This window comes from Dendrobium catenatum, unplaced genomic scaffold (assembly GCF_001605985.2).
Source record: "Dendrobium catenatum unplaced genomic scaffold, ASM160598v2 fragScaff_scaffold_176, whole genome shotgun sequence".
In the NCBI taxonomy this organism is placed as follows: domain Eukaryota; kingdom Viridiplantae; phylum Streptophyta; class Magnoliopsida; order Asparagales; family Orchidaceae; genus Dendrobium; species Dendrobium catenatum.
Window position 1 is genome coordinate 499,797 of NW_021318638.1, and position 8,347 is coordinate 508,143.

Genomic DNA, 8,347 nt, shown 5'->3' on the forward strand with positions numbered 1-8,347 from the left:
GCTAAATACATTTTATGGCTCCGCCACTACATACACATATGCATTTATTTTTCTACAACATAAATTAAGCCAAAATACTTATACCTAACCCGGGCAAGGCAGTGGAGTTCTCAATACACTCAGAGGATGCTATGCTTTTTCTTTTAGTATAGGGCCATTATTCTGCTAAAATTTTAAGAAATATTGTTAGTAAGAAAATTTAGTTAGGTAAATTAAATAAGATAAAATTTGGAGTTCTTAGTGAATCTTCTTATTAGTTTCATTTGAACTTAACGATAAATTTCTCATCTTGAGTCATAAATTTTAGAGTCTAATTTATCCTTTGATCTGTTTAGATAGAGCTTAGTCTATCATGCATTACATCTAAGGTGATTAACTGTGTATTAGGATTATTAGCTAGCAACTCACTCCAAGTAAGTATAAGTCCAAATTTTTAACACCTCTTTAGTCTTTGCACATTCATATTTAATTCTTTTAAAATTAAAAACCTAAAATTTAAATTCAAATGATAATGAGAAAATTTATAATCTAAACTTATACATTAAATCTTATTAGCCCAAACATTTATTTAGATCCATATGTCTTTGAAAATCTTTAGTCTTCACTTTAATCAAGAGTATTCTCTTAAGATATGTAATTAATTATAGGGGCATGCCCCTTAAGGTAGCCTATAAACCAAATTAAAATAAACCCTATCTTAGTTTATTTCTAAGGTAGGGTAAAGATTTGTGCAATGCAAACTTAGGCATTATAATATTGGATTAATAACATAATTGAAACAATATGTGAATGTTTCTTTTGTCCATCAGGGATAATTAAATATTCCTATGCAGTGTTCAATCATGAATGGAAAGTTTCTCTTCTAAAATTGATAGTAAAATATTAGTTCATCCTTAGGGATGGTATAATATTAATCTATGTTGATTTTATTAGAGAAACCCAAAATATAAATTAAAGAAAATCTTGTGTGATATTTGTATTTTGAACATTAATTTTTTTCCATAAACATGAGTCTCTTAAAACATTTATAGCCCTTGGGCCCACATGGTTTGGCCAATGGGTATGAACCAAGTGCTAAAAAAGGAGTTTTCTTGATCGAAATTAGTACCCTTATCAAAATAAATTCTAAAAATTATTGTAGCAAGTGTGTATTAACCCCATGCATGCATCCCAATGTTTAAACCCTAGTTTGACTTGGTTTAGAAGAAAGGGTTGAACCAAGCTCTCAAAAACCCATATTATGGACCCTAGACCAATCCAACCCAATTTGAACCTAACCAATGGCTTGTATACACTTTAACACATTCTCCTAATAGGCCATGTCAAGATCATGTCACATAGGTTATTGGTGTGCCAATAATGTTTACAATAACCACTCTCAAATAATTGGTTCAAGCTAACTCCCTCAACAACCAACCATATGCTTTTAAACTATCTAGAATGTTCTTTGAGCCCCCATTGGTTAGTCCAAAACTTATTAGGAGATGGGCCATGGCTTAGGTGGAAAGATCAAAGCCCTCCATTAAAATTTCTCTCTCTTAAAAATGCCACTTCTTCCTTTAAATAAAGGGTTGATCAATTTGATTCCCCATCTCCCTAATAACCTCTTTAGCTCTCCCTTAGCTCTTCCCAATCTTTCATAGTTCACGAAGTTTCTAAACTAGCAAGAGATAGAAATAAAAAGAGAGAAAGGAGAATTCATATCCAATTTTAGATCTAGTGGAAATAAGCTCTTGGAGACTTCTAGGAAGTTAAAGAGGATATATTAAGCTTTCTAAAAGACCATGATCATCAAAATCCATCAATAGGTTGGTGAATTATCCTTTCTTGAAGTTTAAAATTCAAATTAGAATTTCTCCTAAATCTCAATGCATAATGCCTTGAAACTCTTGGGATTAACAGATTAGGCTCCCATGACCCTCTACTTAAATTTTCGTTAAATCTAAAAGGTTGGATCAAAAGTTATAAGCATTTGAAAGTTTAATTCATTTTGAACTATTTTTAATTATTCAACCTTTGCCATATGATCGATTGATCTGATAACCATGATCATCAGACCGCACGTGCATAATGGCCTAGGGATTCAAACAATCGCCAATCCATTCCATGGGCACATATGTGGCCGCATCATAGCCCTTCATTTGATGCACAATTTATTAGATGATCACAACTCATTGCCTACATGGTTAAGTTACAGTGAGGCTGTCCCATGTCCCGACAGGTTTCAACACTAGGAAACAGCAGTAACAATTACCACCATAGTTTTAAATTTTAAAATAAATTAAAAAATAATAATTTAAATACCCACACCTTTAGAAAATCATAAAAAATATTTTAAAATCCAAATTGAGTGTTATTGTACTTGTTGGAAAGATCTTGAGCTCTAGTTTATTTTTAAAATATTTCCATGTTTGTTTGACCAATATATTGTGAGTGAGAAAGCTAGAGATGTTAGTTTTCAAATTTTCATGAATTTATGAAGATCTAATGATCAAGGGGACCTCAAATATGGATGGTATATATTCATACGCATTCTTAAACAATCCTAATTTTCTTGGATTTATGTTTTATCAGATTCTCTATGATTTAAATTTTCAAGTTTGTGTTCATTTCGTACCCATAACTTTGAATATTAATAACTATCCATGCACTTAGAATTAGAATTTCATTTTTCTATGGTGTTTTTATATGTATGTTAGGGTTTTTTTACCACTTATTTCACCAAAATCTAGTGAGCATAAATACTAAAATAAATCACGAAAGCTATAGATATATTTAGATTTGGTGATTAATTTTTCAACCATGGGAGGCTTTGATGAGCCCAAATTTAATGGGTTTGAAGCATATATATATATATATATAAATTTTAAGAGGTTTGGAGTTATTCTAGTAAAAGAAATTAGAAAATATCCCCAATTAAATAATTAAATAAATCTAATAAATCTTCAAACTTCAATAATATATAACTAATTACAAAAAACTTTAAATTGAGCAAACTTAAAGACACTAGACTCATCTCTGGGTCTAATATTTATGAAAAAATAAGTGCTTCAAAATTCACTATTGATAAAATAAACAACATTTGGGTCAAATTTAATATATAAAATACACTAAACTTGTAAAATCCATAACACATTTCAAAAAATTACAAATTCAGTAAACTCAAAGGTTTTTGGCTAAACTATAGGTCTAGTATTTATAAAAAATATAATAATTCTAGAAAATAGTAAAAATTAAAGAACATAGAAATAGACCCCACTTTAAATGTATTAAAATATGATAAATTAGTAAATCTTTAAAAATTTTATAAATCATAAATCCATTAAAAGTAAATTAGTAAAAAAAAACATTAAATAAACATTCAACATTCTTATCATTAAAGTTTTTTAGGATGGACTACCTTGAGTTATGGGACTACGTATCTTAAGGAGGTCATTTGTCCTCATGCCCATTGTGACAATGCTACGAACGAATTTAAAAGAATGTAAACACAAAAATATAAACTTTAATAAATAATAAATTAAAATCAAATAAAAAATCATTAATAAAACATATAGACATTATTTATTTTCATACCATTGTGCTTTCTCCTATTAGGAGGGCAAAAGTGTATTGGATTGATATCAATATACCCAAGTCTTGGATGATTGGTAGCATTACACATTTGAGTCTAGAACGTATTGATCAACAACTTCTAGTACTTAGGAGTTACTGAATGATATATTTTTTAAAACCTAAAGTTAAATAATTTCAACAATCAAAACATCTTTAAAAGAAATTTAGAACCTCAAATTCATTAAAACTTAAATACAAACCATTCTTTAATTTATAAAAAAATTAAAACAAATAAAACTTAAGAATCATGCAAGCCACATAATCTTTCTACTCATACATAGAGGGTTTGTTAGGATAACCAACTCTAGTTTAGGCTAGGCTAGTGGTTTGATTTGCTTGCTAGGTGATTTTCTTGAAGGGTGCCATATGTATGTTTATTTATTTTCAGTAATCTGGATGTCATACATTTCAAATTTCTATTGATGTACTTAGGCTCTTTAAGGGATACATTAAAAGCATTTGATTATTACACAACTCTTTTATACCTTACATGCTTTTGTATCGCCTTTAAATTCCTTCAAGAGTCAAAGTAGAATGTACCTAAGAATGATGCATACATGTATGAGTCATTGTACATATAAAATTCATATAGATTGAGTTGTACAACATCTTGAGTTGTAAGAAATTTAAATATACCTGCTTATACATATACAAATGTGGCTCTAAAAGATGATATCCTTTCGTTTGGAGGATACTGTCTTTTTGGAATTTTATAGAAGACTTGGAGCTCGAAGACCAGAAGTAAGTACATTTGAATCTATATATACAGTAAGATTAGAAACCCAAATTTGTTGTGGTGGAGCCTGACCACCTTTATTTTCTATAAAATTTGAGTCTATAGTAAAATATCAAATCAATAGTCATTAATAGGTGGTAGTTTACATTAGTGGGTAGAAGTTTTTCTAGGTTTCTTTTGGTTTATATGTTTCAAACTTTGCAAGAATATGTATACTAGTTCTATGATGATACGGTACTAAGTATCATACAAACCAACCCCTTTACCTATACATGCATATATGCACGCATTTTATTTTTGCAATGTACATTAAGATAAAACATTTATACTAAACATGAGCAAGGTAGTGGGGTCCTCATTATGCTCAGAGGATGCTACATTTTTTCCTTTGGTATAGGACCATTATGCATCCAAAATTTTTAAGAAATTTTATTAGGAAGAAAATTTAGTTAGGTAAATTAAATAAGATAAGATTTAGAGTTCTTATTGAGTCTTTTTGCTAGTTTTATTTGAACTTAAAGTTAAAATTACTCATCTTGATTCATAAATTTTAGAATTTGATTCATCCTTTAATCTCTTAAGATAGAGCTTAGCCTATCATGCACTACTTCTAAGGATATTGATTGTTCATTAGGATTTTTAGTTGGCAACTCACTCCAAACAACTATAAGTCTTTATAATAAATACCACTTCATTCTTCACTTATTTATATTCAATTTTTCTAAAATCCAAAAATTCTAATCTAAATTCTAAGGAAAACTACATAATTTATAATCTAAAGCTTATACATTAAATCATGTTAGCCCAAATTTTTTTTAGATTAATATAAATTTGAAAATCTTTAGTCTTCACTTTGATCGAGAGTATTCTCTTATGAGGTGTAATTAACTATAGAGGCTTGCCCCTATGAGAGTCTAAAACCAAGAATAAAATAAAACCAAACTTAGTTTTTTCCAATGTAGGGATAAGATTTGTGGAATGAGACCTAAGTTCTAATCATTGGATTAATTTTATAATTGAAATGCTAGATGAATGTTTCATTTATCCTTTGGGGCTAATTGAATGTTCCCTATGAAAAGTTCAATCTTGAATGAAAAGTTTTTCTTCTCAAATTGATAGTTAAAAATTAGTCTATCCTTAAGGAAGGTATACTGTCTATCTATGCATATTTGATTAAAGAAACCCAAAATATAAACTTAAATCAAATCTTGTGATATTGCATTTTGGATGCTAAATTTGTCCACACTCTTCATATGATAATTCTTGCTCCTTATTTGCATCTAAGTCATGAAAAGAGATGAAATGGAAAATGAAGAACTAATCTCAAAATCATTAGGAGTAGTTAAGGGAAAAAATCTATCAATCACAATCATATATTTGAGTTGTTTTCTATATGACCAATTTTAGGCAAATACATCCTAGTAGATGCTGAATGTCTAGGGGCTATAGGGGTAGCTTGAGACCTATATCAGACAATAAATTCAGGGGTACCTTGAGACCTATATCACTAGTAATTTGTAAGTTGTCAAACCCCATTCCAAAATTGATAATACTGCTATCAATGGAATGAGACAAATAGAAGGTTGGGTTAAGGTTAGCAGAAAGAAAGAAGATTAGTTTGCTAGTCATTTTCCTTAAACTTGAAGATAATTTTGAATTAATTGTCTGAAGGTAATTTAAAAAGATAGATTTTAGTTTTAAAGGTCTAGTTTTATAACTATATCCCAACACATAAATGTCATATTAGTAGATAATGTAATCATAAAATGTTTTGTATGAATAGTTGATGAATTTAAAGTTTTGAGCATATATATATATATATATAGACTGAAGATTGGGAGAATATTAGTTTAACATAAGTTGTCTTAAGAAGGTTCAAAATTTAATAAAAATTCAACAAATAATTGGTTAGGGTTTTATAAGACCGCACTTATGTACAAATTTTAATTAGATGATGGTCTAATTGTCCAAGGAAGAAATGATCAAATTGACCAATGGAATAAGAGTAGTTATAACATGTGACTAGCATAGGTATATTATCAATGTAAAAATATGAGTCACTTCTAATTTTGGAAAGAGAAACTGATCCTTAGTGGAGTTTCCAAAAAAATCTATAGGAAAGTAAAACCACATAGACTTGGTGCACTCCTTTTTTTTTATTAAATACAGTATTGAGAATAAAGTACCATATCAAAAGACATACATGATATTTTATAATTAAATTAAATAAAAAAGTGGTTTTTGGAGAAGTAACATTTCTATTATCAAACTCAATTAATGGAATATCAGCCCAAGAGTGAATACAAAGCATATAAGTGTTTGAAAAGAGAAATGATGTTTTAAAAGTTTACCATTCTTGTAATCAAATACAATGAACAAAATGGTATTTCATCTAAATAGATGAACATAACATTCTACTGAAGACTTGAAAGCATGAATGGATTTTGAAAAATTACACCTTTTATATGGTTAAATACGATAGAGTGAATATACTATCATCTTGCAAAGGTATCTAAGAAATAAAAACATGTTTTCAAAAGTCTCTTTACATACCTAGAGATATTTCCCCTACCTCATAAGAATAAGATAAGGTTTATTCTAATTTTGAGTTGCCACCATCCCATAAAGGCAAGCCATCATGGTTAATTACATCTTAAGAAGGATGATTTTAAGAAAACTTATGATTAGAATAGTGACACTTATTCCTTGAATAGAAAGTTTGAGGTAAGGATAGAAATTGGAATTTTTAAAAGGGATTACTCAATGTTGAAGAGTTATTTTTAGTCAAAGGAAGAAAGATAGGGGGACTAGATTCTATGTAGTTAAGAAGCAGCCCCAATCTAACATAAGTTGGGTTTTATAGTTTAAGATGGAAATTTATTATTTGAGTTGATACTTTATTAGAAATGTAGGATTACATTCTCGAAAGATGAGGACATATAAGTTTGGGTCTACCTTAGAACCTTAACCTAAGGTGAATCTTAAAAAGTAGTGACTTGAACTTTATCTAAAGAAATGCAAAATAGTGAGGTGGGACTTATATCTTTAACTCGAAAAAAGAGTTAAGGAAGACCCGATCCTACTTGACTTATAATTTTGCTTTAAATGAAAGTGCAATCTAATCACTTCAAAACCAGGACTTTAGACTCATTAAAATATAAAAATAATATGTTATTATTATTTAAATTTTAGAATATTTAGTAGGCATCAAAGAAGTCCTAAATGCCTCAAACCATGAATAAGGGATTATGCTTCTAAAACTAGATGCAATTAAAATTTTAAATTCTTTTATTAGTTTCCAATGCATTGTATGTTAATTGACACAAGCAAAAAATTAGGATGTGAAGTTTTAAAAAGGTTTAAAAATAGGATTTATCTTTAATGATCATTACTTCCCTAAGATAGAACTGGACCCTTATTAGTTAGGTAGTCAACTTCTACCTACAAGCAGGGAGGTGCCTAAGGAAGGAGAAGAAGAACTAAAACTGCTTTATGAGACCTAAGGCTACAAATGAACCGAGCTGAGCTGAGTATGTGAGTGTTCATGTTTGTGTTCTTTTAATATCAGCTTGTTCAATTTTGGTTCATGTTTGTTCGAGCTTTATTTTTTGTGTTCATGTTTGGTTCATTTAAATTAATAAGTGTTCATGTTCAGTTCATGTTCTTTCGTTTAATGCTTATCAAGCTTTAAACAAATAAACATGAATGAGATGTAAACAAGCTCTACTTTTAGATGTTCAATAACATAACAGACGAGCTTTATCGAGCTTCCTAACAAACGATTACATCACGCATGTTCACAAACATATTTAATGAATTTTTTTAACTATCAAACAAACATGTATTATTTAACAATAATTATATCATTGTATTATAATAAATATAAAATATTTATATTATTTATATTTATTAATTCTATAATCAAGTATTAATTATTTTTATCGATCTTATTCATGAGTTTAAAATCGAACACGAATCGAGCTTTTATCGAGCTTC